At 40.9% G+C, this 14,466-nt stretch overlaps 1 protein-coding gene across 2 annotated transcripts in view; it reads left to right on the forward strand.

Moving 5' to 3' along the window:
* Nucleotides 1-442: 442 nt before the first annotated feature.
* CNTN4 (contactin 4) overlaps nt 443-14,466 on the forward strand; it is a 900,795-nt gene continuing 886,771 nt past the window's right edge. For both annotated transcript variants that reach the window (XM_043587960.1, XM_043587961.1), the window contains exon 1: nt 443-662. The gene's annotated coding sequence lies outside the window, so the exon portion shown is untranslated. The remainder of the gene's footprint in view (nt 663-14,466) is intronic.

Genomic DNA, 14,466 nt, shown 5'->3' on the forward strand with positions numbered 1-14,466 from the left:
CCCCCGGATTCGCCGATTCTCAGCCCCAAAGCAGAAGTGTTTGTTTCCCTGGCTAGAGCGCCTTAAAAGATTCCACGAATTCCCGGTCTGCGGGAGGCCCGAGGTTTGTGTACCGCGCAGGTCGCGCCTCCTTGTGCCCCTATGCTAGGGTAGCCAAGGAAGGAGGCATCGCGGCTGTTATTCCCCATCGCTCAGCAGGACATCCTTCACACTCCTGCACCGGAACCGGGTTAATTGTCTTCAGGTGTTTCGAGTTCAGGTGAGGCGCCCTTTCGCGGATTTGCGCGCAGGGGCTGGGAGTCTCGTCTCACGGCCAGGGGCGGGCAGGTGCTGCTGCACCCGGGCTCGCGCCTCCTCGGGCCGCGCGCTGCGCATGCTCAGCCCGGCTGCGCGCCGGCTCCCCCCGCCCCCCAGCGTCTCTCCTCTTCTCCACGCGTCTCCGCCTCCTCGAGGCTGGGGAGCCGGCTGCCTGAACTCCGCCGCGCCAGGTTTTTGGAGGCGCCGCGAGCGCTAGGAGGGAGCGGAGCGCGGCACCAGACCGAGCACCGGGTTCAACATCAGGATTGGTCGCAAGTAGGAAGCTTCGCCACTACAGCGGGACCCTCGGGCTGTGCCCGCGTCGCGCCGGAGGCTGTAGTGGGCGCCGCGCTCAGGTGCTGAGGGTAAGTGAGGCGCGAGCAGGCAGGGTCCGTTCCAGCCTGGGCGCCTGCTGCCCCGGGGCTTTCCGGCTCGCGGATTTTGGGGAAAGGGCATGGTTCTCGGAGGCTGCCGAGTGTAGAGGGGCTCCCTGGGGCTCCCACTCCTGCAGGGCTGGGCAGGGGCTGAGGGCCGTACTGCCCTGAGCCGGGCAGCCCTGCGGGCGGGGCGCAGCCGGAACTGAGCGCCCTGAAGCCGGGAGTAGGCAGGGCACCGACGGCGCCACCTTCACCCCACGGCGACCCTTTTTAGTCAGAAAATAAGTTTGTTGCTCTGCCGGGCAGCTAGAGAACAAGTAGCCTAGACCGCATAATGCTTGGGGAATCGTTAGAATCCGCTCCTTCAACTGGTTCAGGCTGTTGCCCCTTCTCCGTGCGCCCTCGCTCCCGGCGCGCGGTTCTTGGCGAGAGTTTCCTTCCGATGTTGATACTCCGGGCTCCGATTGCCCGGCTGTGCAGCCCACGGTAGAGAAAGGCGAACTTGGGCTGTTATTTGAGGCGATTTAGGACTCAGGGGAACAGGGGGGTCGGTAGCCGTGGTGGAGGGAGCCCTGGCGAAACAGACATGGACTTTGGAGGCGCCCACTCTGTGCCAGGCTCTGTCTGAGCGCGGGGGGTATAGCGGCGAATCACTCCGTCCGGGTCCCCGCTCTTGTGACACGTTACGTGGTATACCCAGGCTCTGCCCAGGGAGCTTGTCGGGGTGGCGTGAAAATTTCCACCAATTTCAGGGGGATTTGCAGTTTCTTTGCAATGGCAAAGACTACCGCCTCGTCTGCTCCTTCGACCCAGACGTCCACGAGATGTGCGCCGGGCACCCCCACGGACACCAACCCGCACTCTGCTTCTGGAACGGAGCAGAGGGCTCAAAACCTGTGTGCATTTTCTCTTTGTGCTTCGTGTATACATTGTTACTTACTAAAGGTGTGGAGTTGGGGGTAAGAGGACGCGAGCCAGTCAAGGAGTCTGATGCATGGGAACATTCTTGCAGCACAGCGGATCCCCAGCAAGGAGGCAGCTTCGCGCAAAGCGAAGCTAAGGAGGTTGGTTGCTGCTGGCTGGGGTCTCCAGATTTGCAGCGAAAAGGCTTGCGGAGGTAGTGTAGGGCGAATCAGTGTGACTGATTACTCTGGGTGGGTGGTCTGCGTGGAGGTGGGGTGGTGGATCTTGGGGTGCGTTGGAGGTTTGTTTGCAAGGAGGAGCTCCTGGAAGGAAAGCTCCTGGAACTTTTTCTAGTTTTCCTGCTGAAATCAACGTAGGGGCGGGGACATGTTTGTCGGAATAACTGTCTTTTGATTGCACGGGAAGAGTCTGCAGTTTCTTGTGATGGGAGCTTGATATTTTAAGGAATAATTCCATGTAATTGATTTGTTTAGTTACTCAGAGGAATAATTTGGAATGTGCTCTTAGTTTTGTATTTTGAGATCTACGGTTTATGTCCTTTAAGGAGTGGGGCAGATTTGCAGCAGGCAGGTCCACGCAGAAGCATTTACATTCGGGCTGATGAGCAAGTTTGTTCTGACTCTGCCCAAGTGAGTGAAAAAGAACACTGTGTCAAGGAGACAGACACCTCGAGGTGCTTTTTGTGGCAATCATGAGAAAAGTCACGTTTCTCCCATAACTTTATTCTTGCTCTCTTTGCCTTGATTTCATTCAAGACTTAGGTGACTGTCCACAATGCAGGGTGGGAATGTTAGGTTGCCAAGGATAAAAAAAAAAAATTGCTTGGGAATATTGTTTTTGCCACCTTATAAAATGCTACTGATTTTTGTTTGTTTAAACCAACTTCAACTGCTCTGGATTGATGAGAAGGAATGGTAATGGTAAACCTCATTATTTTTCAGTGTGGATTCTGCCAGGTTGGAGGTGACCTGCATTGAGAAACTGACCTTTTTAAATTAGGGGGTAAGACTAATCAGGGAAAAGACCTGCTGTTTAAGGGTGCAGGTCAGATGCATGAAAATTTCAGCAGAGGCAGATTTTCTATTTTGCAGTCTTTATGAAAACAGCTTTTAGTTCCTTTAACTTGGGGGACTTTGTCTCCTTGAGTCAGCCTAGCACCTCTTTCTCTACTCATTTCATATTGGTGGGACATTAAGAGTGAATAGAGAGCAAGCCTTTTAACGTTGGCTTTTATATCATCCACTGATTTTACCTAGTTCACTTTCTTTTTTTTTTTTATTCAGAAGTAGGTTTTCTAATTATTTTCCCTGTAAGCACTAAATCTTTTGGCTGGAATTTTTCTTCTGAAAGGTACACAGGACATCTGTTACTTGAGTTTATTTCTTAAAAATAAAGGTAACCTGAGTGATTATACTTTTCAGAAGAAAACTCCTTTATAGTTCCAAATAATGCCAAGTTTGATAATTGTTTTAACTTGTCGGATTCTTCTTGATTATACTCAGAGACATTGACATCATGTACTTTAGCTTTAATCTTGATTTTTATTTAAAGAATTTAATCGTTTGTGAAAACATGTTTTTATATGATTTTGATTGAATTAGTTTATTTGGTAAGCAGGGAGATGTCTGTATGCACAGATGTGGAAAGTTTTCTTGTTTTCATTTTCTGTAACACAGTATCTTAAATCTGAGGGGGGAGACCAGATTTATTACCTAGACTTACTGGTCTTTATTTTTTATTATATACTATCAGAAGAAAATTTGACCATACTCACTAAAATTTATTTCTAAGTTATACACATATACTGTTATATTCATAAAATATTTATATTATAAAATGTGTATAAAAAAGCTAAAGGATAAATAAGGCAAAAATTATGAGACAGAAGTTCTAATATTTTTATGTACTCCAGTGAATACAGCCCACTTTGGAAATCACGGATAGTTTGGGAGTTTTTACCTTTTCTTATCTCTGGCTTTGCCATTGACCATCTTTGATACAGTAGCCAGTTGGAAAACTGCTAGAAATCTGTGTCTCCTGTAACAGATGGGTTAAGAGCATTGTTTCCTGGTCATGAACACATGTGGATGGAATGAGGCAGAAGCGATGAATGTAATAGAGGGGTCATCCTGGATCTCCCAAATAGGATATACAGATGAAAAAAAAAAAAGTTTAAAGAATGAAGTTCCAGTGGTTAAAAAAGTGAGGAAATCAGTAAGAGTGAGGAAAAGAAAGACATTTTCCATGTTGCAGTATTGTGTGGAGGGTGGAAAGATAAAAAACCTTGGAGATTAACCTGGATGTGGCCCTACCACTTATTACATTCATGATATTGGACAGGATAGTTCCATAACTTCTTGGAGTTTTCGTTTCCTTAGCTATAAACTTTGATAACATTTATTTCGAGCCATCATGATAGGGATTAATCCTGAGAGTATAGGTATGGAGCTTAGTTCTCTTAGGTTGGGGAGGTTAACAGCTGTAACAAATGAATCAGAAGAGTGTACTTCCTCCAATATGACATACTGTCATTCCTGTTAATTCCCCAACTGGATGATCTTGGCAGCATTCCTCCAAGACTTCTGTCATCTTCAGCAGGGTCACTTCAGCCTTGGAAGGAGAAAGACTTGGAGAATGTTAATTGCTCAGACCTGCAGGTCTCCATATAACTTTTTTTTTTCAACATTTTATTTTATTTTTGGGACAGAGAGAGACAGAGCATGAACAGGGGAGGGTCAGAGAGAGAGGGAGACACAGAATCGGAAACAAGCTCCAGGCTCTGAGCCATCAGCCCAGAGCCTGACGCGGGGCTCGAACTCACGGACCGCGAGATGGTGACCTGGCTGAAGTCGGACACCTAACAGACTGCGCCACCCAGGCGCCCCTCCATATAACTTTTGCTTTCATTCCATTGGCCAGAACTCAGTTGTATGTGGGTGGATCTTACTATAAGAGAGGCTGGGCAATGTGGTACAGCTGGGTTTCCAGGAAGGAGAAGAAATGGTTGGGGGAACAGCCAGCACTTCTGACACTCTATCACTATATGTGACATTTCCTCCACGTTCAGTAAATGTTACTTCCTTTTCCTTCCCCAACCCTGGTTTTCCTGGCGGAAAAGCCAGGACAGTTATAAGTAAAAAGATAATAGAAGCAGTTAAAACATGCATAGTACTTATTATTTTTGAGATATTTTTCTAAGCTCTTTGCCCTGCTAGATCGGTATTATTATTGTTTCTGTTGTATATATAAGGAAAACTTGGTTTAGAGAAATTCAGTCATTTGCTCAACATAGCCAGTAAGTGGGCCCAGCTGGGATTTGAACCAGTTCTTTGGCTCTAGAGTTGATTTTCTTTTTTTTTTTTTTTTAAATTTTTTTTTTCAACGTTTTTATTTTATTTTTGGGACAGAGAGAGACAGAGCATGAACGGGGGAGGGGCAGAGAGAGAGGGAGACACAGAATCGGAAACAGGCTCCAGGCTCCGAGCCATCAGCCCAGAGCCTGACGCGGGGCTCGAACTCACGGACCGCGAGATCGTGACCTGGCTGAAGTCGGACGCTTAACCGACTGCGCCACCCAGGCGCCCCTAGAGTTGATTTTCTTAACAGCTTCATTACACTTCTTGTTTATTCTTGCCTTAATACTTTTCTTGTTGTAGCCATTGGACTACTGTTTTCTTTTTGTGTATATAAAAAAGCTGGAGGGAAATTAAAAATCCTAAAGAAGAAAAAAGATGATCTCTAATCTAACATTTAATGGAGTATAATTAGATATGATATAGCTTTATCTTGAATACCTACTTGGGTCAGGTATTTAAAGTAAGACTCTCTATGACTAGGCTTCTTCATTTATAATTAATTTTCAGGATATATGCCCTGAATTATAACCTTTTTCTTAAACTTTCATTGTGGGAATCCTTGACTACCGTTTTTATGCTGCAGTATGTAAAGATAAATTCTTGTTAACTTCTTAGCCTAAGCACATATTCCTTCTGGCAATTTCACAAGTAGAATATTCTCCCCTCATCTTCCTTTAGACCAATAGCATTTTTCTTCATCAACATCCCCAAATTCCAAGAAAGAAAATTCTTCCCTTGTTTTCTCAGCTTTGCAAAACTTTTTGAGTATTTACTGCATGACTAAAGGGACTTTTACTTGTAATCCTAGTGTCCTGTAAAAGAAAATGATCCCTTTGTTCTCATCCTGTTATGGTGTCCCAGTTATATTAGACAATTTGCCTCTTCTCACCTTTCTTGTGTATTTGTCCTTTGCAAAAATACCTCTTACAGTTTTGTTTCCAAATAGCCACAGTAGAAATGTGAGTTGGTTAATACTGAGAGTGTATTTTTTGACAAGACCATTCATTTTCCAATATTATGGAGTCATTTTTTCCTTCTTGTTCAGTATGTATTTGTGGCATCTTCCCAATTAATTAATGACTCGTGTTCTCATCATGTAGGTGAACAGATATACTTGGATGCTTCTCAGTCACCTCTTTCTCAAAAGACCATGTTCATTTCCTTCTCATTTTCCCTGAACCTTTTGTTCTAAGAAATGTGCTTTATTCTTTTTTAAATTTACCTTGCATCCAAACTTCTTCACACCCGTGCTATGTATATATATACATATATATGTGTGTGTGTGTGTGTTGTAAGTCCCTTTTTATGATTTAATGGGGTAGAAGGACAGAAAGGTTTAAACTTGCTTATTATAAAGTTTTCAGAGTCCCAGTGAGTGAGGTCCCACAGGGCCTAGTGAAAAGTGTAACAGGTAAAGTCTAAATTTTTAGTGACTTAAAATACTTTCTACTTCTTGCTCATGTGGCATAGTTCAGTACTTAAGTCCTGATAAAGTGGCTTTCCATTGGGTCATTCGAGGAATCAAGTTCTTTATCCTCTTCCTGGCTTCGTCCTCCTAAGTCCCCTGAGTCCATATTCAGGCAAGGAGTGAAGAGAGAAATGTCCTGGCAAGTTTCATAGGATGTTTTTTTTTTTTAATTTTTTTTTTCAACGTTTATTTATTTTTGGGACAGAGAGAGACAGAGCATGAACGGGGGAGGGGCAGAGAGAGAGGGAGACACAGAATCGGAAACAGGCTCCAGGCTCCGAGCCATCAGCCCAGAGCCTGACGTGGGGCTCGAACTCACGGACTGCGAGATCGTGACCTGGCTGAAGTCGGACGCCTAACCGACTGCGCCACCCAGGCGCCCCTCATAGGATGTTTTTGTACGCCCATACTGGGAGTGGTTATCATGGCTTTTGCTAACGCTGCATTGAGCAGAACTTTTTTACTTGGCCATTCCTCCCTGCAAGGAAAGCTAAGAAATGGAGTCACACTGAATGCCCAGAAAAAGTGGTATGGAGAATAACTAGCAGATTTTCAACAAATGGTGAGTCACAGATTTCTAATAAATAAATGTAAGATTACTGGCCAATTCTCTATTTCTCTCACTTTAGGTATGGAGAAAGCAGTGTGTGTGTGTGTGTGTGTGTGTGTGTGTGTGTGTGTGTGTGTGTGTTATTTGCCTGATAAGTATCTATTCCTTTTCTTCCTTTTTAAAAATGTTTGTTTATTTGTTTTGAGTGGGGGGAGAGAGAGAATCTGGCAGTTCAGCGTCCGATGCGGTTGAAACTCATGAACCGTGAGATCATGACCTGAGCCAAGGTTGGATGCTTAACTGACTGAGCCACCCAGGTGCCCCTCTTTACTTCCTCTTAATGTTGGCCTTTGTTACTATCCCATTCCTTTGTTTTAAGACTTTGGTTTTTAAGAGCAGTTTCAGATTTATGACAAAATTTACAGGGCTGTACAGAGATTCCTCATATGCTCCTGCTCCCAGACATTATCAACATCACTCACCAGAATGGTACATTTTTTACCCAACGTGAACCTAAATTGAAACACCATAATCACCCTAAGTTCATAGTTTACCTTAGGATTCACTGTTGGTGTTGTACTTCTATGAGTTTGGACACATAAATGTATGATGACATATTATCCATCATTATAATATCATACAGAGTATTTTCACTGCCCTAACAGGTCTCTGTGCTCTGCCTGTTCGCATCTCCTGCTCTCTCATTTTTAGTGCTTAAGGATATTCCATCGCTGGGTTCTATCCCATACTTAGTGCATATGGACTGGGCGAAACTCTCTTGCCTACTGAAGGATTGAAACATGCCCTTCTACTTAAGAAAGAGCATTAGTTCTCCCTATCCACAGTAATCGTTGCCAGAAAGGGCCTAGTGCACTGTGAGAATGACTGTAGAAAGGCGAGATGTTTTGCTGCTTATAATAAGTCACTTGGCATTCCCCTACCAAGGCACATATATTCATCGCTAAATCATAAAGTGAAAGCTCTTATTTCTTTAAAGTCTATCTCCTTAGAACTGTGAAGGGAAGTGGAAGTTAAAACCGCATCCTCATGCTTAATTTCTTTTTATAAGATTTATCCTGTTCCTTCCTAGATGATGTTCTCCTTTCCATTTGCACTTCCCTGTTTCCCCCTTTCAGATCTGCAGTCTAGGTGCCCACCCTAGAGCCTGCCAGTTGATTTTTTTGCATGTGTTTGTTTACATTGCCTTTGTGTCTGGTCTACTCTTGCCATCTTTCTCCAGGGTGTTTATTACAGTTTGTGTAATGCTCAACTCAGTTGTCACTCTGTTTAGCCTCTTTCAATACTATTAAGGCATAAAAAATGATTGCCTTTTTCTGTACAGACTCCTATTTTATTTTTTTTCCATGCCACTGATAAGACACCTATCATGAAAGTAACCACCCCTCCTGGTTTTCCCAAGACTGAAGGGTCCTAGGATGCAGGAAGTTCAGTGTTAAAACCTGTCAAGTCCTGGGCAAATTGGGACAAATTCAGTGTCCTACATATTACATTGTAGTGTTATCTTGCTTGTCACTCAGTACCATGAGAGTTCCTGGAGACAGTGGATAAGGGCTTGGACTTTGGAGTCACACAGATTTCTTACCAGTCCTAAATCCATTTTGTGTAAAATGTTTATTTATATGAGACATAGAGAAAACTACACGCAAGAGAGATAGAGCATGAGTAGGGGATGGGCAGAGAGAGACGGGGGGAGAGAGAGAAGTCCAAGCAGGATTCTCGGTTGTCAGTGCAAGAGTCCCAGGTGGGGCTCAGACTCAGAACTGTGTGATCAGGACCTGAACTGAAATCAAGGGTCAGATGCCTGACCTACTGAGCCACCCAGGCGTCCCAGTCTTAAATCCATTTTGTACTCTGTGTAATGTGTGTCATAGCAGGTTATCTACCTTTTCTAGATTTCAGGTTCATCAGCTGTATAATGGGATGATACGGATTTTGCAATTTTCAGATACTTAAAAGATATAATAAATTAAAATCACTTGTTTATTGATGGACAAATACTATTTGGATAGTACCTAAAGGCACAGGAATTTTATGAATACTATATGTAATACTACATGCAAAGTACTTTTAGTTTAGTGCCTAAATCCTAGTAAGCTTCCAATAAACATATTTCGATTCATTAATGCTATTCATATTTTGATATCACATGCCTAAAACATGGTAGACATCAAAAATATAATTAAGCTCAGAAAATACATGTTCATGGAGCATTAATGATATTACCAGGAATTTATAATAACTAGAGCAAACAAGTCCATGAGAGTAATTAGGAGATATTTGAGAAAGCAGGAATTGGCTGTGAGATTGGTTCTTTTTTAGACAAGGTTTGCATTTTCTGGCTTATTTAAAGCCAGAGTCAGCAGTTTTCATGTTTTGGAAAGAAACTAGTTTCCATATTTGGACAAGGTCAGTTTCAGCTCATAGCAGTTAAAATAAGTATTTATCACTATTAACTAAATAAAAGTGATGTATTTCTGGGAAGGGAGTTTGGTTCATGCGAAAATGAGGGTTAGGAGAGCAGAAGCCCTGCTGATTCCATAATGGTCTGGAGGTTTAAAAAAATGCATACAGAAGTCTCCTTTGTTCATACCGTGTAAGATATCCTCTCCACCTTTGACTGGAACTTTTGTGTGTGAAAATTTGTACTTTGCACATTGTCCTAATGGAGACCTTGATAATTCATATTGCCTGTGCCTTTTAGATTTGTCATGGAAATTTCCAGTGAGGACAGGTGTTATAATTGTGCTTATGCTGAGATCGGTCCAGTTTGGGGAAGAACAGTGAGCAAAAAATGACGTGACTCAAATCCCTAAATATGTATTCTGAGGCATGATTCTAGGCACATTTCCATCATTTTGAATTGTACAGATTTGTATTATTACCTATATTATTATTGCTCTTCAATTATCAAATATAAATATGAGTGGGGTTTTTTTTTGCCTTCATTATTAACTCATTTGATTACCTGTTAGCCAGCTATTGATTCTAGGCTTTGCACAAATTAGCAAATTAATTACAAGTCCAAGGACTATTTTTTTACTGTATTTAATTAGATGAATGACATCCTTAAAAATAAAATGTTTACTCACGTCACATTTCCAATTCCTGGTAAAAATTATAATATAAACATGGTTGTCTAAAATTCTTGGAACTAATTATAAATAGAGGTTTGTCTTTAGTAATAGTTTTTTTTTAAATGGGAATCTGTGTAAAAATAGTACTTCACCCTTTAAATACGTGGCTAAGTTTGATTTACTTCTTGATGACAGAGGATCACCATGATAAACATAGGATAGTAGTCTAGACTAGAGCGTGCATGGGCCTTTGATTCAGACAGACCTAGATTTGTTCTGCCACTTGCCAGCTGTGTGATCTTGAACATGTTCTTAACCCTTCCCAAGGCATTTTTTAAAATCTGTGAAGTTGAATGTGCCTACCTTACAGAGATTCCGTGAACATTAAATGATAATTAAGACTAGTACAGTGTTCATGGCATATTCTAAGCACTAAGTGAATTTTCCTTATACTATAATCTTTGCAGTTTATAGAGAACATAGTACATGTAGTTGCTTTATATATTTGTTGAAATAAATAATGTTATACTGGTCTGTGTCCATAGGATCACATCAAGTGCAGCTGAGATACGGGTACCTACCTTGAGTGATCTCTGTCTGCTTTCTGATGCCTTTAAGAGGGTTATATTTAATTCCTTGCTTTGATGAATTAGCCATTTGTTGGCTGTTTCTTACTGTTTGTGAACTAGAAAATAAAAGATATACAAGCCATTCAAACTATATGTAATAATTTGAGTAGATTCTGAATGAGGCTCTGAAGGGACCTTTTCTTTTTTTCTCCTCACTACCCACCTCCCCACCCCACATCCACCGAACAGACTTTTTTTTTTTTTTGAGTGAGAGAGTAATACAGATGTTTTACATTTTCTGTTTTCTCAGTTTCACCTTTTCCTAGATCCTGACTGAGGAACTGAGAGGTAAAGTATTAATGCAGTATAGTAGAAATAGAAAATTAACTGCTTTGATAAATTGTGACATGTGTTTGTGATACGTTTTGCACCAGAATCACATTTGTGAAGATTCCTGTGTTACAGGTGTGAAATGTTGACTGTCTTACCTGCAGTACAATAAAATTTGTTCAAAAGTCTGTACTCATTGTCTTTACAAAGACATTCCCTTTTATCTTCTTCAGCACTTTTCCAGGTCTCATTCACCAGGTAGTAGATTCTTACCTAAAATTACTAGTATTTCCTCTCCATTTTCTTGTTTGAACTGAACAGTCAGAGTTCGAGACACTGCGACAATTCTAGATATGATTAAGATGGTGGTAATGTCTGTATATGCACTGTATAAAATAGATTATCATGGATTCATAGTTCCAATAACTCTGCTCACTTCTTTTATTAGTAGCAGTTCACCAGCATATTGTCATTTGTATTCTATGCAATAACTGAAATGAAGTTTTAAATGTTACTGTGGCTCAGGGGCGCCTGGGTGGCTCAGTCGGTTGAGTGTCCGACTTCGGCCCAGGTCATGATCTCACATCCATGAGTTCGAGCCCTGCGTCGGGCTCTGTGCTGACAGTGCAGAGCCTGGAGCCTGTTTGAGATTCTTTGTCTCCCTCTCTCTCTGTGACCCTCTCCCATTCATGCTCTGTCTGTCTCTGTCTCAAAAATAAATAAACGTTAAAAAAATTTTTTTTAATGTTACTGTGGCTCAGAGCCACAGTCTTCTGTTGTTCTGAATTCATAAACTTTTACAAATTTTAGTAGTTTTCTTTAAAGTAGCATCTTAGAGTCGCCTGGGTCGCTCAGTCAGTTGAGCATCTGACTTCAGCTCAGGTCATGATCTCACGGTCTGTGAGTTCGAACCCCGTGTCGGGCTCTGTGCTGACAGTTCAGAGCCTGGAGCCCGTTTCGGATTCTGTGTCTCCTTCTCTCTCTGCCCCTCCCCTGCTCATGCTCTGTCTCAGTCTCAAAAATAAACGTTAAAAAAAATTAAAAACATTAAAAAACATAAAGTAGCATCTTAATTCATTGTGTTAAGGTTAACCCTTTTTTTTTAAAGATTTTGTTTTAAATTGATTTTAATGTTTATTCATTTTTTGAGAAACTGCAAGAGTGGGGAAGGGGTAGAGAGAGAGGGAGACACAGAATCTAAAGCAGGCCCCAGGCTCTGAACTGATAGCACAGAGGCTGAGGGCGGGGCTCAAACCCACAAACTGTGAGATTGTGACCTGAGCTCAAGTTGGACACTTAACCCACCGAGCCACCCAGGTACCCCTAAAAGATTATATTTTTATGTGATCCCTGTACCCCACTGTGAAGCTTGAACTCTCAACCCCAAGGTCAGTAGTCGCATGCTCCACCAAATGAGCCAGGCAGGAGCCCCTATTAAAGTTAATTCCTTAAGAAAAGGAACATAATACAATGCATATCCCAAATGCTGAATTCCATGTTTTAGGTTAGGATTCAGTCTACTATTTTATGTGATGTAAAAGAGAGGCTATAGGTAGACTTGGTGATTCAGATTGCTTTGATGATTCAAATTCTGGCTCTACCACTATTATATATGTAGTATTAGCCTGACTTATATACCCACTCCTAGCTTTATTTTCCCATCTGTATGATGGGGGTATTGTTGCAAGGTTGTGAGACTAAAATTAGTTATTCATATATACACATAGCCTAGTGCCAGGCACATAATTAGATCATCCCTTAAAATGCTGAGTGTCTTATTATGATCCTGTTGTTTTCATGCCTTTATTTGATAGGACGCCTATGTTGATGAAACATGTGAAAGTTATGATTTATGCACTTTAAATGTCATTCTTTTAAAATACCTAATAAAGTGATTTATGTTTGTTCCTGTGTCTTTATCCATGGATATAGCTCTCTTGGCTGTGTAAAAGAGGAAGGCAACATCTCTATAGGATGTTGTTTTATGGTTGACTATTATAAGGAGCCACTGTATCGGAATTGAGATATGATTAGCACTATTTGAGATTTCACTTTGGAAAAATGGTTTTGGCTGTGGTCAAGAGTCTTGTTTATTAAAAAGAATGAATTACTGAATAGGTTCTCATTTGTATTCTTTTTATTTCAGCTATAGCCCATCTTGCCATGTTGCAAAAGGATATGCTGACATGTGACAGAGTAGAAATATAAAAATGTTTCAAGTTGCTTTCAGTCAAATATGATTGAAAATTTTCAAAAGATTTACACAGTTTTTTATTTGTAATAGTGACATTACTGAGAAATGAATTTCAGTGTCTTCTGGAGAGCAGCAGCCTCTTTATGAGTGCTTTGCATTTCAAAACTTAGCAAATGTAACATAATGACTGGTGTATTATTAATATGCCTACAACTAAGGAGTTTTACATATTTGAAGAGAAACGAGTTAGTGTTACTTCCTATTTGTATAACCATTAAGGAATGAAACATTAAGGTTTGTCTACTTCCTTCTTATATATATACACATATGTTTACTATGTAGTTTATGGGATTCAAATAATACTTTTATATAGTTTTGTTTATAATTGATCTTTTAATCTTACTAGATTTCTTAATTTTATGATTCTTTCTGTATTTCTAACGCATACAATAAGAACTTGTTTACTGGTTTCCATTGTGATATACATTGTCCCCCTACTATCTACTAAGTTGATTCACATTAGAATCTTAATTCACTGACAGATTTCCATCCATTACTTATACCTTATAGAATCTAAGTTGTGGCTTTGTTGTGGAAATTAGCCTGACTGCAGGTTTAATCATTAATGTCCTGGTACTCTCTGTCATTAGATTATTTCCCGAATGCATTGTGTACTACACCTCTGATTCTTCAGAGGACCAGACCAAGTATTTGTGAAAGTCCTAAAGGATACACTTTGAATGGAAAGGATGGTAGAAATCCTGCCATTTCTGTCTTCTTAGGCTTTTAGGTGTTAGAAAGCACTATAGAAACATATTTACACTGATGGATTACACTATCCCCAATTACTAAAATTACCTGGCTGAGTAAGTTAAGGGGGTATAGGGACGGTTTCTCTTATGTCTGAAAATAATATAATGAATTGTCCATCAATTATTTCATTTTGCTATTGATCCTTGATGTTTTGTACTCTATATCTCATTGACTAAGAACATCCATTCTATCAGGGCTTATGTATATAGTCTATAGTTTAGAAAAGAATATCATTCATAGAGGAAGTTTGCGCAAAACCTTCATGCTATTGTAGTCAGTAGATGGCATTTCCTGGGAACTTGTGTGAAAAATACAGGACTTTGGCTGCCATTCAGGCTTATATTCAGGATCTTCATTTTTTCAGGTGATTTGTATTCACATTAAAGATTGATAGATATTGATTTATATCATATTCTTAACTAAAGTGACTAGTTACCTGATACTACGCCAAAGTGTCAAGTATATACTCAGCGTACTTAATTATATGTTAAGA

Source organism: Prionailurus bengalensis, chromosome A2 (assembly GCF_016509475.1).
Source record: "Prionailurus bengalensis isolate Pbe53 chromosome A2, Fcat_Pben_1.1_paternal_pri, whole genome shotgun sequence".
Taxonomy (NCBI): Eukaryota; Metazoa; Chordata; class Mammalia; order Carnivora; family Felidae; genus Prionailurus; species Prionailurus bengalensis.